The sequence below is a fragment of the Hordeum vulgare genome, chromosome 2H, assembly GCF_904849725.1.
Source record: "Hordeum vulgare subsp. vulgare chromosome 2H, MorexV3_pseudomolecules_assembly, whole genome shotgun sequence".
NCBI classification, from domain to species: Eukaryota; Viridiplantae; Streptophyta; class Magnoliopsida; order Poales; family Poaceae; genus Hordeum; species Hordeum vulgare.
In genome coordinates, this window is record NC_058519.1 from 583,890,127 (window position 1) to 583,917,373 (window position 27,247).

Sequence of the window (27,247 nt, forward strand, 5' to 3'; positions counted from 1 at the left end):
AATCTATCATTTTTCTTCTAAGCAACTAAAGGTGAAAGCTTGGAACATAGGTTTGTGACTCCTCGGTTCATCCATCTCATGGTTATCGAAAGAAATCCGTCAATGAGGTTGATCAAGTCTCCTTGACAAACTTTTTTGAATCGCAAAAGAAGACGGAGAATTTTCGAATAGTCACTAGGTTACCTCAATGGGGATGTGAATATCCCCAACAAGCAAATCATACTTCATCTTGGCAGTAGGTATAGGGCATTCAAAGCTCCCAATAAGAATCGATGAAGTTTTTTCGATAGCATTGATGCAATGTACTCGATATTGTTTCTTCGGAAAGTGCACCGTATGCTCATTACCGTTGACATGGAAAGTGACATTGCCTTTGTTGCAATCAATAACAGCCCCTGCAGTGTTTAGAAAGGGTCTTCCAAGGATGACCATCATGGCATCATCCTCGGGATTATCGAGAATAACAAAGTCTGTTAAGATAGTAACGTTAGCAACCACAACAGGCACATCGTCACAAATGCCGATAGGGAAAGCAGTTGATTTGTCGGCCATTTGCACACAGATTTCAGTGGGTGTCAACTTATCCAGTTCAAGTCTACTATAAAGAGACAGAGGCATAACACTAACACCGGATCCAAGGTCGCATAAATAAGTTCTAACGTAGTTGCCTTTAATGGAGCAAGGTATAGTGGGCACTCCGAGATCACCTAGTTTCTTAGGAGTTCCTGTTGGGGAACGTCGCATGGGAAACAAAAATTTCCTACGCGCACGAAGACCTATCATGGTGATGTTCATCTACGAGAGGGGATTTCCGATCTACGTACCCTTGTAGATCACACAGCGAAAGCGTTAGTGAACGCAGTTGATGTAGTGGAACGTCCTCACATCCCTCGATCCGCCCCGCGAACCTTCCCACGAACCGTCCCGCGATCCGTCCCACGATCTAGTGCCGAACGGACGGCACCTCCGCGTTCAGCACACGTACATCTTGATGATGATCTCGGCCTTCTTGATCCAGCAAGAGAGGCGGAGAGGTAGATGAGTTCTCCGGCAGCATGACGACACTCCGGAGGTTGGTGGTGATCTAATCTCGGCAGGGCTCCGCCCGAGCTCCGAAGAAACGCGATCTAGAGGTAAAACCGTGGAGTTATGTGGCCGGGCTGCCTTGGAAAAGTTGTCTCAAATCAGCCCTAATTGCTCCATATATATAGGAGGAGGGAGGGGAGGGTTTCCTTGAGGCTCAAGGAGCCCCAAGGGCTGCGCCACCAAGGGAGGAGGAGTCCTCCTCCAATCCTAGTCGAACTAGGATTGGAAAGTGGAGTCCTCTCCTTTCCCACCTCCCTTTTTTTTCTTTCTCTTTGATTTTCTATCCATGGTGCATAGGGCCTTCTTGGGCTGTCCCACCAGCCCACCAAGGGCTGGTGCGCCACCCCCAAGGCCTATGGGCTTCCCCGGGGTGGGTTGCCCCCCCGGTGAACACCCGGAACCCATTCGTCATTCCCGGTACATTCCCGGTAACTCCGAAAACCTTCCGGTAATCAAATGAGGTCATCCTATATATCAATCTTCGTTTCCGGACCATTCCGGGAACCCTCGTGACGTCCGTGATCTCATCCGGGACTCCGAACAACATTCGGTAACCAACCATATAACTCAAATACGCATAAAACAACGTCGAACCTTAAGTGTGCAGACCCTGCGGGTTCGAGAACTATGTAGACATGACCCGAGTGACTCCTCGGTCAATATCCAATAGCGGGACCTGGATGCCCATATTGGATCCCACATATTCTACGAAGATCTTATCGTTTGAACCTCAGTGCCAAGGATTCATATAATCCCGTAAGTCATGCCCTTTGTCCTTCGGTTTGTTACTTGCCCGAGATTCGATCGTCAGTATCCGCATACCTATTTCAATCTCGTTTACCGGCAAGTCTCTTTACTCGTTCCATAATACAAGATCCCGCAACTTACACTAAGTCACATTGCTTGCAAGGCTTGTGTGTGATGTTGTATTACCGAGTGGGCCCCGAGATACCTCTCCGTCACACGGAGAGACAAATCCCAGTCTCGATCCATACTAACTCAACGAACACCTTCGAATATACCTGTAGAGCATCTTTATAGTCACGCAGTTACGTTGCGACGTTTGATACACACAAAGCATTCCTCCGGTGTCAGTGAGTTATATGATCTCATGGTCATAGGAACAAATACTTGACACGTAGAAAACAGTAGCAACAAAATGACACGATCAACATGCTACGTCTATTAGTTTGGGTCTAGTCCATCACGTGATTCTCCTAATGACCTGATCCAGTTATCAAGCAACAACACCATGTAAATAATCAGAAGACCCTGACTATCTTTGATCAACTGACTAGCCAACTAGAGGCTTGCTAGGGACAGTGTTTTGTCTATGTATCCACACATGTATATAAGTCTTCATTCAATACAATTATAGCATGGATAATAAACGATTATCTTGATACAGGAATTATAATAATAACTATATTTATTATTGCCTCTAGGGCATAATTCCAACAGTTCCACCCTTGAAGGTATAATTAGCGAGCATGGTGGAAATCTCAACCTGAGGTATCCTCCTCTTATTAGTCACAATATCCTTCATGTACTTAGCATACAGAGACATTTTGAGCATATCTGTCAAACGCATTTGCAGAAAGACAGGTCTAATCATTTCAACAAATCGCTCGAAATCCTCATCATCCTTTTTCTTGGATGGTTTGGGAGGAAAGGGCATGGGTTTCTGAACCCATGCTTCCCTTTCTTTACCATGCTTCCTAGCAGCGAAGTCGTTCTTATCGTATCTCTTATTCTTAGGTCGTGGGTTATCAAGATCAACAGGTTCAATCTCCACATCCTTATCATTGCTAGGTTGAGCATCATCATGAACACCACTATTGATATTATCATTAGGCTCATGTTCATCACCAGATTGTGTTTCAGAATCATAAACAGAGACATCGTTTGGACTCTCAGGTGTAACAGCATCAGGGTTGCTAGCGTGCAGGTTCCTATCATCTCTCTTCTTGTTTCTAGGATGACTAGGTGCATCATTGCCAACTCCTTGAGAATCTTATTCAATTCTCTTAGGATGACCCTCAGGATACAAAGGTTCCTGGGTCATTCTACCGCCTCTAGTGACGACTCTGACAGAATTGTCATTCAACTCATTGAGCAAGTCATTTTGAGCCTTAAGTACTTGTTCTACCTGAGTAGTAACCATAGAGGCATGTTTACTCAGAAGCTTGAGATCATTGACGTTTGTGTCCACACAAGCACTTAAATGACTAAGCATACGAGCATTCTATTCCAATTGTCTGCTAACATAATCATTGAAACTTTGTTGTTTGGCAACAAAGTTATCAAATTCATCGAGGCATAAGCTAGCAGGTTTATCAAAAGGAATATCACTCTCATTGAATCTATGAAGAGAATTTACTTCAACTACATGTATCGGGTTATCAAGACCACGGATCTCTTCGATAGGTGGTAGATTTTTGACATCTTGAGATTTAATGCCTTCTCTTTCATAGATTTCTTAGCTTCTGGCATATCTTGAAGACTGAGGAATAGGATACCTCTTTTCTTCGGAGTTGGCTTCGGAGGTGGTTCGGGAATAGTCCAAGCATTCTCATTGCACAAGATATTATTCAATAGGATCTCAGCTTGTTCCACAGTTCGTTCCCTAAAAACACAACCGACACAACTATCTAGGTGGTCCTTAGAAGCATCGGTTAGTCCATTATAGAAGATATCAAGTATTTCATTCTTCTCAAGAGGGTGATCAGGCAAAGCATTTAGTAGCTGGACGAGCCTCCCCCAAGCTTGTGGGAGACTCTCTTCTTCAACTTGCGCAAAGTTGTATATTTCCTACAAGGCAGCTTGCTTCTTATTGGCAGGGAAATATTTCTCAAAGAAGTAGTAGATCATATCCTGGGGGCTACGCACACAACCAGGAGCAAGAGAAGTGAACCAAGTCTTAGCATCATCCTTTAGCAAGAAAGGAAACAGCTTAAGGATATTGTACTGGCGGATCTTTTCCTCACTCGTGAATAGGGTGGCTATATCGTGCAGCTTAGTAAGATGGGATACAACCGTTTCAGACTCATAACCGTGAAAAGGATCATATTCGACCAGAGTGATTAACTCAGGGTCGACAGAGAATTCATAATTCTTAGATAGGCGAAGTAGCAAACTTCGGGTCGTATTTCATCCTAGCGTTCAAAGATTTTTATTTCCACTTGCGCAGTAATTTCTCAACATCATAGCTATCCTTACAAGCAAGAAAGTCCTCAGCTATCTCTCCCTCCATAACATAACCCTCAGGCATATCAGGCAATTCATATCTAGGAGAGCTAGTTCTAACACGCAAAATAGCAGGTTCTACTTCAATAATCTCAGCAGTTTCAGAAGTATCATCACAACTAGCAGCAACTCTAGGAATGTGTGCATATAGAAATGCACCTAGTGGCAAAGCAGTATCAAGCATAGCATCATCACAAGCATCATCGACAGCAGAAGTAGCATCATCAAGCACATGCGACATATCAAAATTTCTAGCAGGAGGTGGTGTCGCAAACTTACTCATAACTAAAGGTGAATCGAGTGCAGAGCTAGATGGCAGTTTCTTACCTGTCCTCATAGTTGAGGGCAAGACTTTAGTTTTTGGATCTTTCAGATTCCTCATAGTCATCAGCAAACATAAATCGCAAGTGACTCAGAGAATAGAGCTATGCCTCCTCGGCAACGGCGCCAGAAAAAGGCACGTTGACGGGAGAATATTCTTGACTTGGCTTCCCCGGCAAAGGCGCCAGAAAAAGGTCTTGATAACCCACAAGTATAGGGGATCGCAATAGTTTTCGAGGGTAGAGTATTCAACCAAAATTTATTGATTCGACACAAGGGGAAGCCAAAGAATATTCTCAAGTATTAGCAGTTGAGTTGTCAATTCAACCACACCTCAAAGATTTAGTATCTGCAGCAAAGTATCAGTAGCAGAGTAGTGTGATAGCAACATTAGCAACGGTAACCAGTAGCAGCAAAGTGACAACAGTAGTAATAGAGTAACAGCAGTAGAAACAGAGTAATAGTAGCAGCAGTGATAGCAGTAGCAGCAAAGTAACGTAGCAAGGACCAGTAGTAAAAGACTCGTAGGCATTGGATCGGTGATGGATGATTATGCCATATGTTATTCATCATGCAACAGTTATAACACGGAGAGATATGTAACTAGCTCCAGTTCATCAATGTAATGTAGGCATGTATTTCGTATGTAGTCATACGTGCTTAGGGAAAAGAACTTGCATGACATCTATTGTCCATCCCTCCCATGGCAGCGGGGTCCTAATGGAAACTACGGGATATTAAGGTTCTCCTTTTAATAAAGAACCGGACCAACGCATTAACACTTGGTGAATACATGAACTCCTCATACTATGGTCATCTCTGGGAGTGGTTCCGGCTATTGGCACTCCGGGGTTGCCGGGTCATAACACATAGTAGGTGACTACAACTTGCAAGATAGGATCAAGAACACACATATATTGGCGAGAACATAATAGGTTCAGATCTGAAATCATGGCACTCGGGCCCTAGTGACAAGCATTAAGCATGGCAAAGTAGTAGCAACATCAATCTCAGAACATAGTGGATACTAGGGATCAATCCCCATCAAAACTAACTCAATTACATGATAGATCTCAACCAACCCATCACCGTCCAGCAAACCTACGATGAGATTACTCACGAACGGTGAAGAGCATCATGGAATTGGCGATGAAGGAAGGTTGGTGATGACGATGGCGACGATCTCCCCTCTCCGGAGCCTAGAACAGACTCCAGATCTACCCTCCAGAGGAAGAACAGGAGGTGGTGGCGCCTTCGTATCGTAAAACGCGATGAACTCTTCTCCTTGATTTTTTTTTCCGGACGAAAGGGACTAAATAAAGCTGGAATTGGAGGCGGTGGTGCAACGTGGGCCCCACAAGCCTGCTAGGCACGGCGAGGGGGGCGCGCCTGGTGGGCTTGTGGGCTCCACGCTCCACTTCTTCGTTTGATTCTTGCGCCAATAATTTTTATATATTCCACAAAAAATCCTCGTAAATTTCCAAGTCATTCCGAGAACTTTTATTTCTGCGCGAAAACAACACCATGGCAATTCTGCTGAAAACAGCGTTAGTCCGGGTTAGTTCCATTCCAATCATGCAAATTAGAGTCCAAAACAAGGTCAAAAGAGTTTGAAAAGGTAGATACGATGGAGACGTATCACCCTTTCCTCTCTGTGTGACATGTGTTACCCACGTATGAAGCGGTGGAGATAGTGGAGATCGTGGTTATCCTATCGTGAGTAGTGGTGCGGTTAGAGCGGTAACGACACACAAATTTAAGTCTAAAATATTTTGAGGATCTTGTAGCAAAGTCATTAGCTGACAAGGACTCAATTAGAGCGCATATGAAGAATTGAGAATAGGTTGGGTTGAGCTTAGCATAGAGGGGAGATGGGTCCGATCACATTCACTTAGATGCAAAACCAACTTGAAAACTTATCAATAAGTGAATGCAGTTGAGGACATTGAAAACTCATACATAGTCAATGAAGATAATTAGAAAAAAAATTGAAGACATGATTTTTTTTTTGAAGACTTTGAAAATTTGAGGAATTTGCAAAAAGTCTCAGTTTTGAAGAATTTCAACTTTGAAGAATTTCGAATTAGAAGAATTTCAAATTTTGGTGGTGGCGTGACCCACCGTATAAGAATGATGATTTCAGGCACCATGTACAATTGTCGTAGGGACCTGAGAATCAAATTCTTCATTAATTTCTTCACACTTAGAGTGTTATTCTTCATTGATTGAAGAAAAAGGTTACTTCATGTGTTGCGCATCTAAGTCATCAATTTTGCGCAAGTTTTAGGATGTGTGCATTTTTAGAGAACATTCGAATATTCTAGGATATTTAGCTCACACCACAACTTGCAAAACCTTTTACCATCCAAGGGCTTTGTGAAGATATCTGTCAGCTAGCCTTCAGTCTTCACATGGTCGATGACGATGTTGCCCTTGAGTACATGATCACGAAGAAAATGATGATGAATATGGATGTGCTTGGTCTTAGAGTATTGTACTGGGTTGTAGGCGATCTTGATTGCACTCTCATTGTCAGAGTAGAGAGGCACATTCTTCATGTTGATGTTGTAGTCCTTGAGGGTTTGCTTCATCCATAGCAGTTGAGCACAGCAAGATCCAGCAGCAATGTATTCAGCTTTAGCAGTGGAGAGTGATACGCAGTTCTGCTTCTTTGAGGACCAACAGACTAAGGAACGTCCCAGGAAATGACATGTGCCTGACGTTGACTTGCGATCCACACGATCACCAGCATATTCAAAATCAAAAAAATCCAACGAGGTGAAGATTTGAGCCCTTGGGGTACCATAATCCAAGCGTTGGTGTGTGAGCTAGATATCAAAGAATATGGTTCACAGCCTTATGGTGTGATTCCTTCGGTTTTGCTTGGAAACGTGCACACATGAAAATACTAAGCATAATGTTTGTCCTAGATGCACATAATTACAATAAAGAGCTAATCGTAGAGTGATATACCTGCTGATCGAAATCTATACCATTTTCGTCAGTGCAGACGTTGCCGTTGATAGGCATAGGAATTTTGACGCCTTTGCATTCATTCATGGTGAATTTCTTCAAGACATCCTTGAGGTATTTCTCTTGAGATATGAAGATGTCATTATGTTGTTGACGAATTTGAAGACCTAAGAAGAATTTCGGCTCCCCCATAATGGGCATTTGATATTCTCCACCCATCATGTAGGCAAATTCATCACTCTAACGTTTGTTAGTATAACCAAAGATAATGTCGTCAACATATATTTAGCACACAAATAGTTCGTTGTCATAGGAATTTGTGAAAAGAGTAGGATTAAGTGAATCGGGTTTGACGCCTTTCTTCATGAGGAATTCCTTCAATGTGTCATACCACGCCCGAGGGGCTTGCTTGAGGCCACATCGTGCCTTTTTGAGTCTGAAGGCTTTGTCACGATGCTTCGGGTCTTCAAAACCTGGGGGCTGAGCAACATATACTTCTTCATCAAGCTTACCATTGAGAAATGCACTTTTCACATCCATTTGATACAGAGTAATATTGTGATGGTTAGCATAAGCAAGCAATATACGAATAGCTTCAAGTCTAGCAACAGGTGGAAACGTTTCATCAAATTTGATTCCTTCATCCTATGTGTAGACTTGGGCTACAAGTCGTGCTTTGTTTCTCACAACCTCGCCATCCTCATCTTGCTTGTTTCGGTAGATCCACTTGGTGTCGATGATATTGTGCTTGCGAGGATCAGGTCTTTTGACGAGTTCCCATACGTCATTTAGCTTGAACTGAACAAGTTCATCTTGCATGGCTTGAATCCACTCAGGTTCCATGAAGGTTTCATCAACTTTTGAGGGTTCTGTGATAGACACAAAGGAGAAATGCCCACTAAAGTTAACTAAATGTGAAGCTTTTGAGCGAGTGGGAGGACCTGGCACATTGATGTCATCGAGGATTTTTTTCAATTTCCACTTAATTTGCAATCCTCGGATGTGTTGGTTGAAGACTTTGGTTGGGCCGAGGAATTTGATCTGGAGAAATTTCCTCAGGTGCACCCGCTTTAATTTCATCATTGTTGGGGATGACTTCTTCAACAAGAGGTTGTTCCTCAGTAGGAATGATATCTTCAGTAGCCTTGTGCTTAATAGCTTCCTCGGGAGTCAATTTATCTAGCACAGGAGGCAGTTGCTCTCTTTGCGAGCCATTAGTTTCATTAAACCGCACATCTACAGTTTCAACAACCTTGTAGTGATAGGTGTTGAAGACTATGTAGATGTGTGAGTCCTTTACGTAACCGAGCATAGAACCCTCATGTGCTTTAGGTGCAAATTTTGAGCTATGGTTAGGACCTCTAATCCAGCATCTTGCACCGAAGACGTTGAAATAACTTACATTGGGTTTCTTGTCAATGAGGAGTTTGTATGAGGTTTTCTTGAGGAATTTGTGAAGATATACCCTCTTGATGATATGGCAAGCAGTGTTGATTGCCTTAGGACAAAAACGACGAGGAGTCTGATATTCTTGAAGCATAGTCTATGCCATTTCAACCAGAGTCATGTTCTTGCGCTCAACGATGCCATTCTTTTGAGGAGTATAAGGAGCAAACAATTCATGAGTAATACCAAGTTCATCACGATAATCATCAAGACCATTATTCTTGAATTCCGTCCCATTATCACTCGTGATGTGCTTGATCTTGACGCCGAAGTTCCTCCAGGCCCTTGAGGAAAAGCATTTGAAGACCTCCTGCAACTTATACATAATGATATGCCCCCATGTATATCGAGAATAATTGTCAACGATGACAAAGCCATATAGAGATGTTGCATTGGTTAGAGTGGCATAATGAGTAGGTTCAAAGAGATCCATATGAAGCAATTCAAACGGACGAGTAGTAGTCATGATAGTCTTTGAGGGGTGTTTGGATTTGGTCATCTTTCCAGACTCACAAGCACCGTAGAGATGGTCCTTGAGGAATTTGACGGTTTCGATGCCAATGACATGCCTCTTCTTCGCCAGTGTGTGCAAATTCCTCGTGCCTACATGACCAAGTCGTCGATGCCATAGTGAGCCTTCTGATGTTTTTGCTAGTAGACACGTGGCTGGTTGAGGACCTGTAGAGAAGTCAACAATATACAAGTCTCCTCTCCTAAAGCCTTCGAAGACTTTGGATTTGTCAGATTCCAGGATGACTACACATCTATATTTTCCAAAGATGACAATCATATCAAGATCACAAAAGCATTGAGACTGACATGAGGTTAAACCCAAGGGATTCTACAAGAATGACTTTGTCCATGTGACGATCCTTAGAGATAGCCACTTTACCAAGTCCCAATACCTTGTTTTTATCTTTGTGAGCGTAGGTGATATGCTTCAGTGGTGATGGAGTCAGTGGGATATTCATCAATAAGCTTTTATCACTAGTCATGTGATTTGTACATCCACTATCAAGAACCCACTCTGTGTTGTTGGGTTGATCATCTTGCAGATGAATTAGTACTTCTTACCATCCCATATGCTTCACATTTGAAGAATATGATATCAATTTCATCAGACTTGAATTTCATCACAAAAACTAAATTTGAGGACATAATGAGGACGACTGAAATGATAGATCATTTCATCATGTTTTAGCTTGCGTCCTATCAAGCAATTGCCTCAGGTCTCCAGCAATTTCTTCAGATGATGGCTTTCATCTCGAGACCTGACCTGTAGAAGTGATTAGTTCGATTTCTTTACCACCCACATCTGAAGGGGTGGCAAAGAGTTCATCATCCTACGAGCATCATATGAGAATGGAGGCACTGAAGCTAATGCACTTCTTTCCATACTAGGGGGGTTAGAGTACTCAAATGAATAGGGAGAGAAATTCTTTGAGGACTTATGAACATAGTGATTTGAAGAATAGTGCACATATTCACGTTCCTCGTAGTTTCCGTGCATGTCAGTACTAGCATAATTTTGACCATTTTTAGGAATTTGATCCTCATGTAGACTTTAGTCCACCTCAGTAATTTGACGTGGGGTTCCTGTTCTTCACTGGTGGTGTCATGAGGGCATTCACCTTAAGATTTTCCAAGCAGCTTTTGGGAACTCAAATTTTCCTCAGGGGAGATCCAATCCTGCAGTTAGTTCCAACATATCGAGCAAATACATCACCAGATTGATTTTTGAACAGTTTATAGTTGGAGTCAAATGACTCATGAGAGGAATAAGACATTTCACATGCAAAGCCTGTTAGAGTGGATGGATCAAGGGAGGCCCTTTAGCAGCAACCCATGAGGCTTTTGGGTACTGCTCAGGTTCCGAGTATGACCCATCAACATTCAGTTTCTTCTCAAATGCAACGCCCTCTTCCCACGTGTTCGTGTTTAGAATTTTCTTTTTGAGCACATCATGAAGAGTTTGATTCCCTTTGAGACTTTTGTATATGCCCGTCACATACAATTCCTTCAGTCATGCAGTTTTGTCAGCAGCATTTGTGGTTTCCTCAAGTGAAGAATTTTATACCACATGAATAGTTGAAGAATCTGTAGCGATAGAAGCATTTGAGGTTTGAGGTGAAGAATTAGCAGTTTCACGTTCGATGCATTTCAGACATGGTGGAATGAAATCTTCCTGAGCGGTACTGATCTGTTGAGAAAGCAATGAATCATTTTCCATTCGAAGATAATCATGGGACATTTTCAACCTCTCAATATCAAGCTTCCTTTGAAGAAATTCGAAGTAAATCTTCTCATGAGTGTACCATAACAATGTTGAAGACTATCAAATCTAGACTGAATATTTTGAACATCTTCAGTGAGGATTTGAGTATGATTCATTTCATCATTCAACATATCATCACTTTTGTCTAGCAGCTTCTGAAGCTTTTAAATTGCCCTTTGTTGCTTAGTGGCAATGTTGGCAACTTTATAGTAACTGGGTTTTTGATAATCATCAGGTTTAGAGTCACTAGAATCAGAAGAGGATGTGTGGCTTGGTACATTTGAACCTTTTGCCATGAAGCAATAGGTGGGAGCAAAGTCATCATCATATTCATTAGTGTTGTTGGTGTTGTCATTTTCTTCAAGGTTGAAGATGAACTTGCTCACGAATGTGGTAGCAAGTGCAAGACTTGCCACACTAGATTCTGACTCCATACAGAACCTTCCTCTTTATTACATTCCTATTATACTTATCTATAATCCATTTCCTTCCCAATGATTGCCCGAGCCTTTCTGAAACTGGTCTTATTGTGTTATGAGGACTTTGAAGATGAGGACTTTGAAGATTTATTCTTTTCCTTCAAATCGTTAGAACTTTCATCCTTGTATTCCTTCTTTCTTGATTCCTTCACCCAGCGAGGACAGTCACTAATGTAGTGACCAAATTTCTTGCATTTGTGGCAGGTTCTTTTCTTGTAGTCCTCAGATGAAGATTCTGATTTCCTCATATCTGTTCTTGAAGACTTTCTAAACTGGCCATGCTTTGTGAACTTCTGGAATTTCCTCAGGAGCATAGCAAGTTCCTGTTCAAGTTCTCCAGGATCACCAAGACTGCAATCAGATTCTTCTTCTTCAAATGAGGAAACAACCTTTGCCTTCAGCACAGAAGGTCTTGAATAGCTTGGTCCATATAGGGCTCTTTTTTGTTGTTGGAATTCATGAGTATTGAGCCTCTCAAGTATATCAGCAGGATCAAGCATCTTGTAGTCTCTTCGTTCTTGGATCATTAGAACCAGTGTGTCAAATGATGGGTCAAGATATCGTAGCAGTTTCTTCACAACTTCATGGTCAGTGATGTCTCTCGCTCCCATAGCTTGCAATTCATTTGAGATGTCAGTGAGGCGATCAAATGTGTCTTGGGATCTTTCATTATCAAGCCTCTTGAAACGGTTGAAGAGATTGCGAACAACATCAACACGAGAGTCACGCTGTGTGGAGACTCCCTCATTAACTTTGGACAACCTATCCCAGATAAGCTTCGCTGAGCCCAAAGCACTAACTCTGCCATACTGACCTTTGCTCAGATGGCCATAGCTGATATTCTTCGCTTGCGAGTCGAGTTGCTTGAACTTCTTCACATCAGCGACAGAGATAGTTGCAGTGATGGAGGGAACACCATTTTCCACAATGTACCAGAGATCATCGTTAATTTCTTGAAGATGCATTTGCATCTTGGTCTTCTAGTAGGGCAATTCCTTTCCTTTGAAGGTAGGACAACCTGTAGTAACCTTGATCATACATGCGGTCGACATAACGAAAACACTAGGCGGTTAAACAAAAATCACATAGAACAAGGGAGTACCTTGCTCTGATACCAATTGAAAGTGTGTTATATGGACTAGAGGGGGGTGAATACGTGATTTTTACAAATTCATCACCGAGGAACTTCCAAGTGAGAAAAGTCCTCAGTCGTGAACTTAGTGCAGCGGAAATTGTACTTACACAGAAGTGCAAAAACGACTACACGAAAGTACTCAGCGAGAATTGATAGGATCGGTTTGCACATGTCACGTATACATGATAAGCAGGTGATGAGTAACTCTAGTGAAGAATTTGAGGTCAGGAATTCAGAGAAAGTCTTCAGTCAAATTCTTCAAACAGTACAAAGTCTTCAACATGCAATTGAGGAAATGAAAAGAGTTGAAGAAATAGAACCAGTAGCTCGATGAAGACAGCAGTTGATGACAAAGCTCCAACTGTTGTGACAGTTGTACATCTAGTTTGGAGCGGCTTGGTGTTGAAACCAAAGGACACACAGTCCCGGGACACACAATCCCTACCATATTCTCCTTGAGCTAAGGACACACAGTCCTTGCCCAACACTTGTGGTAAGTGTTCAGGGCAGACTTCCAAACCCTCACAAACTCGGTCTCCCGGCGATCCACAATTGACTGCTCGATGCTCTAGAGCATGAAGCCTAACCGTCTGGAGGATGCACAGTCCTCAAAGGTAACAAGCATCGGTTCCACACAGGAACAATCTCTTAAGTGATGCTCAATCACTTTGGTTTTGGTTTTGGTTTGGGTGCTTGGGGTATTTCCTCAGTTGGTGGTTTTCGCTCAAAGTCCTCGAGGAATTGGGTTGCTCTAAATGACAAGTGTCAGTTTCTCTCAGAGCAACCAACCAGCTAGTGGTTGTGGGGCGGCTATTTATAGCTTGGGTGCATCTCGACATGATTTGACATTAATGCCCTTAATGATATGACCATTGGGTGGATAAGATTTGGGACAAGTGGTGCGGCAATAGTCTAAACATTCAACTGTGAAAGTCCTCATGTCTCTCATGTTCCTCACTTTGAGGATCTGGAAGGTGTAGGTTTGAGTTGAGCATCATGAGGAAATTATTTCCATAGTTTTACCTCGACTCCCTTTAACAATACAGTGTTCCTATGACTCAAGAATGAAGAAAATGGAACAAAAATAATATATCTTCAAGCTTCAAAGTCTTCAAAGTATTTTCTTCGGGGCACACCGAATTCGTCATCTTCAATGTCTTCATGAGGAATATCAATTTCTTCACAATTTCTTCGCGATCAAAGTCTTCAAGGAATGACCAAAGTCTTCACCCGAAGACATACATTTTAGGGGTCGATATTCATCGAATAACTCAAACTCCTCAGCGACTTATAGAGCTTGTGTACACTTACAAACTTATCAGTATCTTAACCTATAAGTCTTCAATCCACCAAAATCACTAAGGGGCACTAGATGCACTTAAAAGGTCAAACTCTTGGATGGATGAGGGTCTCAATTGGGGGGGGGTAGGGGGAGCTGAACATGCTCCAAGGCAAGCTAAAATCTGTGGTCGGCCATGGAATCGAGTTGGTGGATGTAGTCCATGTTATGCTTCATTAACGAGTACTTCCCCTCCATCTCCAGGCTAATCCAACGTGGCACTTCAAGGTGGAGGATGAAGTGACCGTTTAGCACTTCTACCGAACCAATCTCGATGGGATATGGATGACTTTGTCCAAGCCCAAGAAGAACGTCTTCCCCTGTCGGGATGTAGACATAGTCTTGAGTCATGCCAACCATATGATTGAGGTATGTTTATTCGTAATTTACTTTTAGCAAGTTCTTTACTTCTTTACTTTTTCACATGAGTGATCAGATTTATGCCTTCTAAATAGTCTGGAACTTATTCTCCTCGGTCGAGGGTTTGAAGAGGATCTTTAACATCCCACCAAGGTATTATCATTGGTAGAATCTTCAAATCATCGAGGCCTCTTTTTGCGGCACAAACCTCCGCACAGGAGATTCTCAAGCCTGGATAAGTTGCACCCTGTGATGAAGCATAACTTTGATAAACATTCACCAAGGTGACATCATCGCTGATAAGGATCTTCACCCACTCCTAGTGTGCCTTTATTTCCATCTAGTTGTCGTAGTTGAGGCTCTTAGCAGTCCAGGAGTACAACCACTTCAAGGGAGTTGTCGATAAGGGACCTTTCCTTGTCTCCCAATGCCATGTTGAAAGCACATATGCTCCCTTGGTGGTTTTGATAATTCTTGACAACATACATTGTCTCTTGGACTAATAGCTCTACCTAGCTTTTTTCAGATAGAGTCCACACAGAGGATTGGCTAAGGATTGTGAGGAGAAGGCCGAACTAAGGAAAGGTATAGGATTGGCCAATCTTCACGATTCAAGACTCTAGATTTTACATTTTATGAGAAATCGCATTTGAGTCCATAGGAAAGCCAATACTATTAAAAGGGGATGATGTGTCTATGATGATCTAGTTGCTCAAGTGCTTAGAGATTAGCCACCAAAAATACTCATAAAATTCTCCCACAAATATTCCGTCCTAACCCCAAAGTCACATTCGGTGCCACAAATATTTCCAAATCGGTCCTACCGAGTTTTACCTTAGATAGAACCTATGTCAAACCCTAATATCTCGGTACCACCAAGTTTGGTTTTGGTCCGACCGAAAAACAGTGACCAACTCCCTCGATAGCCATTTGCTAAAATTAGAATTTCTGAGTTTTGCCAATCGGTGCCACCAAGTCTGGTAACTGCATGGGCCAGCCAAAATCGGACCCTCTGAGATGTCTATATTAGTCTCACCGGAAAGCCTAAAGTTGCCACATTTTTCACTAGTCGGTGACAATGAATGTGCTATTAAGATTTCTCTCAATCCCTTGCACTAGTCGAACTAAACATATTCAAGTTCATCATCATTTCATTCGTGATCATGTTGGAAAAGGAGATATTAATCTCAAGCATGTTCGTACTAACAAACAATTGGCTGATATTTTTACCAAACCATTTGATGACGACCTATTTTGTCACTTGAGGAGTGAGTTGAACATCATTGATGCTTCAAACTTGAGGTAGACTCACTCGTATGCATGCAAGTGCATGAGCTTACTTGACTATTCCATGGTGGAAATGATATGAAAGTATCTCATATCCTGGAAACTATGCTCCCTTGTATTGCATCTAACCTTTTGTAGGTACTTGGAGAGACTACGCTTTAAAAGATTGTCATCAACACACATATCAAAAGCAATATTTTTATGGCCAAGTATCAATAATTTTTCTTTGAGGATGAAGGAAGAAGAAATCAAAAAACATATCCTTGACAACTATTTATTGAATAAATTCACTCTTGCCATTTGGGTATATTATGTTCTTCCTTGCATGACTAACCTATGTAGGTTAAAACTGAACCAAAACAACAAGGATTCCTCCCAATTCAAGATGAACTTCACCAACATTAAGTATCCACAAGAAATTCACCTACATGCCATGTCATCAGCATCATTAAAAGGTATGTACTCGTGTCGTTGATAGAGCTTTAGTCCAAGTCATGAGGTAAAGAAAATCAAGTGATATGAAGACATTAAAATGCTTAACAAAAAATGGTAACCCCATTTTGAGCTTAACGATGAGTATGACCTATGACCAGGCATTCTTGCTTGGCTCCTCAAGTCAATATACTCTAATATAGGTGACCTAGTCCTCGACCATCATCTAGGTGAAGTTTCTTGTATGGTTCTTATTTTGGTTGCATGCTTTCTTGGAACCATTCAATCTCCATCTAGTTGTGAAAACTCATTGCAAATCTTTTTGAAAATTCGTTGATAATCTTTTCAACACTTCCTAAGAATATTGGCCAAAACTTTCTGAAATTCTTTATTCTCAAAATAGCCAAGAAGGATTTTTGTTTGACAAGTAACCACATATTGTCAAGTAGTTAAGTTTCTATTTGCAACTCGGTCCCTCCGAACTGGGAATAGTTGTCTTACCAACGCAACAGATATACTGCCAAGAGCTTCTTCAATGTTGCTGATATGAACCTCTTCGGCTGCACCAATTTCATCGGGAGCCCTAAGATCAGATTCGGCTTTACCAAATTATTTTGCCTTGGAGTCTCCGAATTTTGGTACTACTTGTGTTCTTTGTCTTTATCTCAACTTTTTCAAAAGGGAGAAATATATATACAAGGGGGAGAAATATCAGGGATCCCTTACTCTCAAGGAACCCTTACCCAGTCACCGGATTTGGAAATGAATGCCAAAGGGGGAGAAATATTAAAGCTTATGCTTACCCAAAGGGGGAGAAATATTCAAGGGGGTGAAATATCATGCTCACCTAAATAGGGAGTGACACTACATTAAGGGAGAGAGAGTGATGGAAGGAGAGAGAAGTTTCATTTGCCTTCTTGTATTGCATTCTTGTATTGGACTTGTCTCACACTACCTACTCCCAATATCTACATGCTGAGATCCAAGGGGAGAGGAGAAACAAATGTTCATACTTAAGGGGGAGAAATATCAATTATCAAATGTTATTCTAATTATGTCTTCCAGGTCTTGGTGCTATTGAAGCTCTTTGCATCTTTACCATAGAATACTCGTGTATTACCTAACAATTGTTTTCTCAAGTGTGTACCTACTCATAAAATGATCAAGAACTTCAAGGTAAGTATATGCATCATATCCTTATTGAGGATGATCTCTTGTTTCTTGTACATACTATTTGCAAGAGTGAGTCTTGTACACAGAAAAATTTCATTCACATATGTCTAATGCATATAGACAAGTTACTCATGACTTATCATGTCCCTTTCTACAATGCGTGTGTCCATGCATTGCAAAGCAATTGTCCTTTAAAAAAGGGATTAAAAATATTTAGGGGGAGCTTGTATTAGTAATGTATCCTTGAAAGCTGTCATACTCTACTGTATATCTTTATTTGAAGCTTTGATTGTATGTTTTCATCAATTACCAAAAAGGGGGAGATTGAAATCACATATGCTTCCTTGGTGGTTTTGATAATTCTTGACAACATACATTGTCTCTTAGACTAATATCTCTACCTAGCTTATTTCAGATATAGTCCACACAGAGGATTGGCTAAGGATTGTGAGGAGAAGCCCCAAGGAAGGAAAGCTATAGGATTGAGGCACCCCGGCTCAGAGAAAACCGGAACGCCCAGTATTCCAGCCCAGGGACAAGTCTTCTAGAATATGGCACCGTTGGCATAGAACAAATCAGCTCTTTATTACTATGGAAAAGATTACAAGGATACATGGATTACATCTCCTTGGCGATACTACACCTGCCTACGGTAATTTCTATGCTAGTAGTGGAACAACGACAGATGTGATGAACTCCACTCCGCAGGGACTCTGGCTGGAACGCACATCCTAGCTCGCAACAAGGAATCCTTGACAATCAACCAATCATGACATGACCTGCAAACTGGCATGACACTCCAGGTGAGTACTTTGAATCTACTCACAACAAACATTAGCATTAAGGCAAGACAACATCATAGCAATCAAGATTAGATAAAGGTTTGTTATCACTAAAGGGTAGTTGCAAATAACTATACCAGGCTACTCTCACCGTACTCTGGTGATACCAACTCTTGTGATCTTACTCCGAACCTTCAGCGAATATCCTCAAGACGGATACCAAGACTTGTTACCAGCATGACGCCCAACTGTTATCATACTCAGACAAGCTCTTCCATCATTACTATTATAGTACGGCTGACCACCTGCTGAGGTCTAGACGGGCTGTCCAATACCGTGGACACGGCTATTCGAATAGGTTTGGCACTCTGCAGAGGTTGCACACTTTACCCACATCATGAAGCACTGACCTCGTGATCCCATTCGGGTGGACCAGTGTTGCTTCAACGAAACTTGTCTGACCCGTGACTCTTTCATCGTACCACCGGCATTCATCCTCCCTCGGAGTCCTGTCCTGTGTGGCCCTGTGTCCTCATCACACCTACCACCGTCGTGGCCAAACTAAACTGTCCCAAACGGGGACGCCGGCACAAACAACACAACTGGCTCACAAGGTTATCGCCGCCTACCGGGCCAGGGTAGCACGTGCGCATAACCTTCCCTTTTTGGTGGTACCGATAAAAGAGCATGCGATCAGACCAAGTCAAGGCCATCCCACAACGGCAAATGTGGTTGCACTGATGAGCCCGGACATGTGACTCCCGATCAACCAACTAGGTATCTTATCCCCGAATAATATCTCTGCCATAGCTGACACTGTGATATCACAGTAATTCGATAACCAATAAGCTCCAAACACTGTTGTTGAATCATATCCACAAACTGCCGGATGAAATCCAAAGTAATCATAGTAATCTCAGCATCATGGCATCAATTAGTGGGTAAGAAACTAGTCACTAACAATCCCGTACTCAACATAGTAGTCATCTATTCAAACAGTGCATACTTAGATTCCAGACTATAAACAGATATACTTGTGATTATAATAGTTAATTAAACTATGATATTGCAATGCGATTAGGCAAACGAGAGTTGTGGATTGCCTCGGATGAGGGATCCACCGGGAAGAAGTGCGAAAAGCTCGCGGAAGGAATTGCCGGAAATAGTTCTCTCTCGGAAGAGTTGTTTACGGGCAAGGGCAACATGGTCATTTCCACTGTGTGAGCACATAGTGAAAATGGTACCATCTTGACGGGCTCGACGAGACGAAGACGTGGGCTTTGGAATCACCTCAATCGGACTCCGAGCAAAAAGATATGAGAGTTTTTTTGCCAGGGACCTATTTGGAATAAAAATATCTGTAACCGGGTCCCTAAGAGGACAGCCCGTGGCGCCTTCTGAGGAATACACTTCCCAGAGGGGGAAGCATATCGGCCGGCTGGCGCCTCCACTTATCCTTGCTGGCAGGCCTTCTCTCACCGAGAGGTGGGATCGGGCCCACCTGTCCGGTCCTTCTTCTCTCTCCTCCACCTCCTCCTTCTTCTTCCTCGCGACGATAGAGGAGGGCTGTGATACGTCTCCAACGTATCTACTTTTCCAAACTCTTTTGCCCTTGTTTTGGACTATAATTTGCATGATTTGAATGGAACTAACCTGGACTGACGCTGTTTTCAGCAAAATTGCCTTGGTGTTATTTTCGTGCATAAATCAAAGTTCTCCAAACGTCCTGAAAATTTACGGGGAGCAGTTTTGGAAAATATCAAAAATATGTGCGCCAAGTTCCACCTCAGGGGGTGGGCTAGTGGGCCACAAGCCCTTGCTCCGCCACCACCCCCCTGGTGGCGGTGGGCAGGCTTGTGGGGCCCACGGGCACCTGCCGCCCCCAACTCCAGCTCTATAAGTTGTCTTTCGTCCCAGAAAAAAATAAAAAGAGAAGTTTTCGTCGCATTTTCGATACGGAGGCGCCGCCACCTCCTGTTCTTCATCTGGAGGGCACACCTGGAGTCCGTCTTGGGCTCCGGAGAGGGGAAATCGTCGCCATCGTCATCATCAACCTTCTTCCCTCTCCAATTCCATGAAGCTCTTCATCGTTCGTGAGTAATCTATTCATAGGCTCGCTGGGCGGTGATGAGTAGGATGAGATCTATCATGTAATTGAGTTAGTTTTGATGGGGATTGATCCCTAGTATCCACTATGTTCTGAGATTTGATGTTGCTACTACTTTGCCTTGCTTAATGCTTGTCACTAGGGCCCGAGTGCCATGATTTCAGATCTGAAATTATTATGTTGTCACCAATATATGTGTGTTTTAGATCCGATCTTGCAAGTTGTAGTTACCTACTATGTGTTATGATCCGGCAACCCCGGAGTGACAATAACCGGAACCACTCCCGGTGATGACCATAGTTTGAGGAGTTCATGTGTTCACCAAGTGCTAATGCGTTGGTCCGGTTCTTTATTAAAAGGAGAACCTTAATATCCCTTAGTTTCCTTTTGTACCCCGCTGCCACGGGAGGGATGGACAATAGATGTCATGCAAGTTATTTTCCCTAAGCACGTATGACGACACACGGAATGCATGCCTACATCACATTGACGAACGGGAGCTAGCCACATATCTCTCCGTGTTATAGCTATTGCATGATGAATATCATCCAAAAAAATCACCGACCCATTGCCTACGAGTTTGTCCTACTGCTGTTACTTGTCTTGCTCTGCTGCTACTGCTACTACTGTTGCTACTGCTGTTACTTGTCTTGCTCTGCTGCTACTGCTACTACTATTGCTACTGCTGTTACTTGTCTTGCTCTGCTGCTGCTGCTACTACTGTTGCTACTGTTGTTACTTGTTTTGCTCTGCTGCTACTGTTGCTACTACTGTCACTTGCTACTGTTGCTACTTGCTACTGCTGTCACTACTGATGTTCCTTGCCACTACTGTTACTCGTTACTTTGTTGTTACTACTGTGCTTGCAGATACTAATCTTTCAGGTGTGGTTGAATCCGACAAATTCAGCTGCTAATACTTGAGAGTATACTCTCACCTCCTGACGGGCTAATCAACAAATTGGGTCGAATACTCTACCCTCGAAAATTGTTGCGAACCCACGCGCTGGTGGGCCATCAACAACATTCTTCTAGTCTCATTACTTGGGAGTGCTTTCAGCATTCTTCTTGTGCCGCTGCAGGAGAAGGTTCGTTGTCATAAGCATTCGTCTAGCTAACACCATAGATTGCAGGATCAGCCCTTTTCTGGAGCCATTGCCAGGGAAGCACAGCTGACGTCAGCATTTTTCTGGCGCCGTTGCCGGGGAGGTATTGCTATATTCTCTGAGTTACTTGGGATTTACATCTGCTGATCACTATGAAGAATCTGAAGGATTCGAAGACCAAAGTCTTGCCCTCAACTACGAGGGGAGGTAAGGAATTGCCATCTAGCTCTGCACTTGATTCACCTTCAGTTATGAGTAAGTTTGCGACTTCACCTCCTGCTAGAAATCCTGATATGTCGCATGTGCTTGATGATGCTTGTGATACTATGCATGATGATGCTATGCTTGATACTACTGCTAGAGATGCTATGCTTGATACTACTGCTAGAGATGCTTTGCTTGATACTATGCCTGATACTGCTAGAGATGTTACGCCTGATACTGCTAGAGATGCTATGCTTGATACTGCTTTGCCTGATGATGCTAGAGATGCTATTTTTCCTGATGTTCCAGTAGGAGTGTTCCTTGATGCTTATATTGCTAGAGTTACTGCCAATGCTCGTGATGCTTCTGAAATTGCCGATGCTATTGAGATAGAACCTGCTTTTGCTCCTGCTAGATCTAGCTCTCCTAGATATGAATTGCCTGATATACCTGAGGGTTACGTTATGGAGGGAGAGACAGCTGAGGATTTTCTTGCGTGTAAGGATGCCTATGACGCTGAGAAATTAATTCTCAAGTGGAAGGAAAAATCTCGGGGAGTTAGGATGAAAAATGATCCGAAGTTTGCCACTTCGCCTATCTTTGTCACTGATAAGGATTATGAATTCTCTGTCGACCCTGAGATAATCTCTCTAGTCGAATCTGATCCTTTTCACGGTTATGAGTCTGAGACGGTCATAGCCCATCTTGCCAAACTATCCGAAATAGCCAACCTTTTCACTAATGAGGAGAAGATCCGCCACTACTATATCCTTAAGATGTTTCCTTTCTCTCTAAAGGATGACGCTAAAGCCTGGTTCACCTCTCTTGCTCCTGGATGTGTGCGAAGTCCCCAGGAGATGGTCTATTACTTCTGTGAGAAATATGTCCCTGCCCGTAAGGAGCAAGCTGCCTTGTAGGAAATATACAACTTTGCTCAACTCCAAGAAGAGTGTCTTCCACAAGCTTGTGGGAGGCTCGTCCAGCTACAGAATGCTTTGCCTGATCACCCTCTCAAGAAGAACGAGATACTTGATATCCTCTATAACGGACTTACCGATGCCTCTAGAGACCACCTAGATAGTTGTGCCGGTTGTGTTTTTAGGGAATGAACTGTAGAACAAGCTGAGACCCTACTGAATAACCTCTTGATCAACGATAATGCTTGGACTATTCCTGAACCACCTCCTAAGCCAACTCCTAAGAAAATAGGTATTCTATTCCTCAGTCCCGAAGATATGCAAGAAGCCAAGAAATCTATGCAAGAGAAAGGCATTAAATCTGAAGATGTCAAAAATCTACCACCTATCGAAGAGATCCACGGTCTCGATAAACCGATACAGGTAGTAGAAGTGAATTCTCTGCGTAGGTTTGACGAGAGTGATATTCCTTTTGAGAAACCTGCTAGCCTATGCTTTGATGAATTTGACAACTTTGTTGCCAAACAACAGAGTTTCAATGATTATGTTAGCAGACATTTGGAACAAAGTACTCGTATGCTTAGCCATTTAAGTGCTTGTGTAGACAGAAATGTCAATGCTCTGAACCTTCTGAGTAAACATGCCTCTATGATTACTACTCAGGTAGAACAAGTACTTAAAGCTCAGAATGACCTGCTCAATGAATTGAATGACAACTCTGTCAGAGTCATTACTAGAGGAGGCAAAATGACTTAGGAACCTTTGTATCCTGAAGGTCATCCTAAGAGAATTGATCAAGATTCTCAAGGAATCAATGCTGATACACCTAGTCATCCTAAGGAGAAGAAGAAGGATGATAGAAACCTGCACGCCAGTTCACCAAATACTGTCACACCTGAAGAACCTAATGATATTTCTACGTCTGATGCAGAAACACAATCAGGTGATGAACATGAACCTGGTGACAATGTGGACAGTGATGTTCATAATAATGCTCAACCTAGCCATGATGGGGATGTGGAGACTGAACCTACGGTTAATCCTGATAATCCACAACCTAAGAGATACGACAAGAATGACTTTACTGCTAGGAAGCATGGTAAAGAAAGAGAGCCATGGGTTCAGAGACCTATGCCCTTTCCTCCTAAGCCATCCAAGAAAAAGGATGATGAGGATTTTGAGCGCTTTGTTGAGATGATAAGACCCGTCTTTCTGCAGATGCGGTTAACTGATATGCTCAAGATGTCTCCGTATGCCAAGTACATGAAAGATATCGTGACTAATAAACGGAAGATACCAGATCTTGAGATCTCCACCATGCTTGCCAACTACACTTTCAAAGGTGGAACTCCTAAGAAACTTGGTGATCCCGGAGGGCCCACTATACCTTGCTCCATTAAAGGGAACTACGTAAGAACTGCCTTATGTGACCTTGGAGCCGGTGTTAGTGTTATGTCGCTCTCTCTTTATCGTAGACTTGAGTTGGATAAGTTGACACCCACTAAAATTTCTCTGCAAATGGCCGACAAATCAACTGCTTTCCCTATAGGCATTTGCGAGGATGTGGCTGTTGTGGTTGCTAACACCACTATCTTAACAGACTTTGTTATCTTGGATATTCCTGAGGACGATGCCATGGCTGTCATCCTCGGAAGACCCTTTTTAAATACCGCAGGGGCTATTATAGATTGCAACAAAGGCAATGTCACTTTCCATGTCAACGGTAATGAGCACACAGTGCACTTTCCGAAGAAACGATATCCAGTACACTGCATCAACGCTATTGAAAAGACTTCATCGATTCTCATTCGGAGCTTTGAATGCCCTATTCCTCGTGTCGAGATGAAGTATGATTTTCTTGTTGGGGAGATTCATATCCCCATTGAGGTGACTTAGTGACTATTCGAAAATTCTCTGTTCTCTCTTGCGATTCGAGAAGGTTTTGTCATAAGGACTTGATCAACCCCATTGACGAATTTCTTCCGATGACCATGAAATCGATGAATCAGAGAGTCACATACCTCTGTTTTGAGTTTTCCTTTTCTGTTGCTTAGAAGAAAAATGATGGAATTAGTTTAGCTTTTCCTGTTTTCTGTTTTAGCGTCCCGGAGAAAACTACCTCGAAAATAAAAGTTCTCCGATGGTTCTGAAAATTTAGTATGATTTTTTCTGGAATTTTTGAAAATTTCTGGGCCTGAGAGCTGGTCACGAGGCCTAACCAGTGGGCCACAAGCCCCCCCCCCACCGCCACCTTCCCCCTGGTGGCGGGGTGCAAGCTTGTGGGGCCCACAGGCATCCCCTCCACTCATTCCAGCTCCTAGCCTCTTCTTCCACCTCCAGAAAAAATTGTTTCGCAGCTCAAACCCGTGTTCTTGCTGATTTGGTTGTGATTTTCGATCTCCTTACTCAAAGCACCACTCTCCGAACTATTTTGGAGAAATTACTCCTTGAGCTAGAAAAAGGAAAAGATGAGGAGGTTCTTTTGAGGCTCTTCAAGCCGTAACCCCAAGGAGGATGAGAAGAACCACCCCAAGTACGTAGTCCCTCGAGTCACAGAAGTTCGAGCGTGCGAGTGGCCAAGAGATGAATTTTTAGGCACCGCCGGACTTTATGAAGACTTTTATTACTTGGTGGAGAACGCAGGTCTTACTGCGTTTGTTGAAGATAAGTGCCCACAATATCTCCTCCTCACCAATATTTTCTTTCAAAGCTTCAACTTTTATCCGAGGAAGAATCCTCCCATGGGTGAGTTCATGATATACGATGTCCCCCAGTGCATGACGCTGCAGGACTTTTGCAATGTATGCAAATTACCTTATGTTGGGGATATCTGTGACCCTCGTCCACGTGACTTGGAGGATTTCATTGGATCTATTGCTGTTGGAGAGGAGAGACGAGTGTCTCGCGCTAGAATTGCTAGCATACATTTTCATGTGCTTCGGTACTTCTCACTATTTGTGGGAAAATGTTTGATTGGCCGTGGGGAGGCTGGATCACTTAGTTCTCCAGACCTTGCGGTTTTGCGCGAAGGCCTTTATAACGATAAGACTTATAGCTTGGGCGCTATAGTAGCTCAACGGTTGAACCTGAACCGTTCTAAAGGTGTTGTCTATGGAGGTATCTATGCTACCCGTCTTGCCAGACACTTTGAGATACCCATTAGACTCGGAGAGGAAGGAGAGATGCTTCTCCCTGAGAGATATCTGGCTTATGACAACATGGTTTGCCATGATTTTCTGGATAGAGATGCTAGTAGACGGATGATTTATAACCTGGTGTTTAGTCAGGGTACTCGAGAGACTATTACTTTGCCTGCTCCTTCTTTGTTTGATCTTCATGCAGGCAGGTACACTATTATACCCGCGGACATCTACGCATATTGGGGCTTGGCCCAACCACAGGCGCCCGCGCCCGAGCCGCCAGTCGAGTACCAGATGCCAGTCTATCAATGGGAGCCAGAGGAGCTCACACAGCAGTGGCATCCACAGTCTGCTCCGGAGTATCCTGGAGCTGGTTATTTCCCACCATGGGAGTAGACCAAGCTAGGCCAAAAGCCTAAGATTGGGGGAGTACGTGTTCTCACCGACTTTACATTCATGCTTATGTTTTCGCTTTGTTAGCCGGTGTTTACACTTTGCCACTGTATTATCCATGCTAGTTTCTTTTCGTTTTCTTGTTTTCTTGTTTTGTGTCCTTTTGAGAAAACCCAAAAAGATTTTTCTTTCTTCTTTTGCTTGTTGGGAACTTTCCCGTGTAAATAGTTTTCTTTTTTCATTCTGTCATGGTAGAAGATATTGGTTACAATGCTTAGTGGTTCTTACATGCTCACCTATTTAGCTTTCAAAGAGCCATATTATTTTGTCTTCTCCTTTGTGTTTGCCTGTAGATTCAGCTTAGTCCAATGCGCTTATTATCGTTTTCATCGTTCGATCGTGCAAATGAAAGCCAACAATGATGATATATGATGAAGTGACTGAGACTGAAAAGCTCGTATGAACTCTATCTATTTTGTTTTTGTAAATATGACTAGCTTGTCGACCCAGATTTAGCTTTGTTCTGAGAGAACCATGTTTGCAATGACAACTTAGAGATCATAGTTTCTGATGCCATGCTTATTTAGCTGAGAGCTTATAATGGTTTGTCTTGATTGCCAACATAGATTTTGAGATGACTATGATGTAGTATGATATGATGGTATTCTCCTTTGAATGTTTCAAGTGGCTTGACATGGCGCATGTTCATGCATGTAGTTGAAACAAAATGAACATAGCCTCTGTGATGTTCGTGTTCATGGTGACTTATATCATGTTCATGCTTTCATTCAATGTTAGTCAAACTCACTGCATCTTGATGACTGTTGTCGCTCTCTAGTTGGTCGCTTCCCAGTCTTTTGCTAGCCTTCACTTGTACTAAGCGGGGATGCTGCTTGTGCATCCACTTCCATAAACCCAAAAGTTTTTCCATGAGAGTCCACCATACCTACCTATTTGCGGTATCTACCCTCCGTTCCAAGTAAATTTGCATGTGCCATTCTCTAAACCTTCAAGAAATAAATCTGTTTTGCATGCCTGAACCGCTCA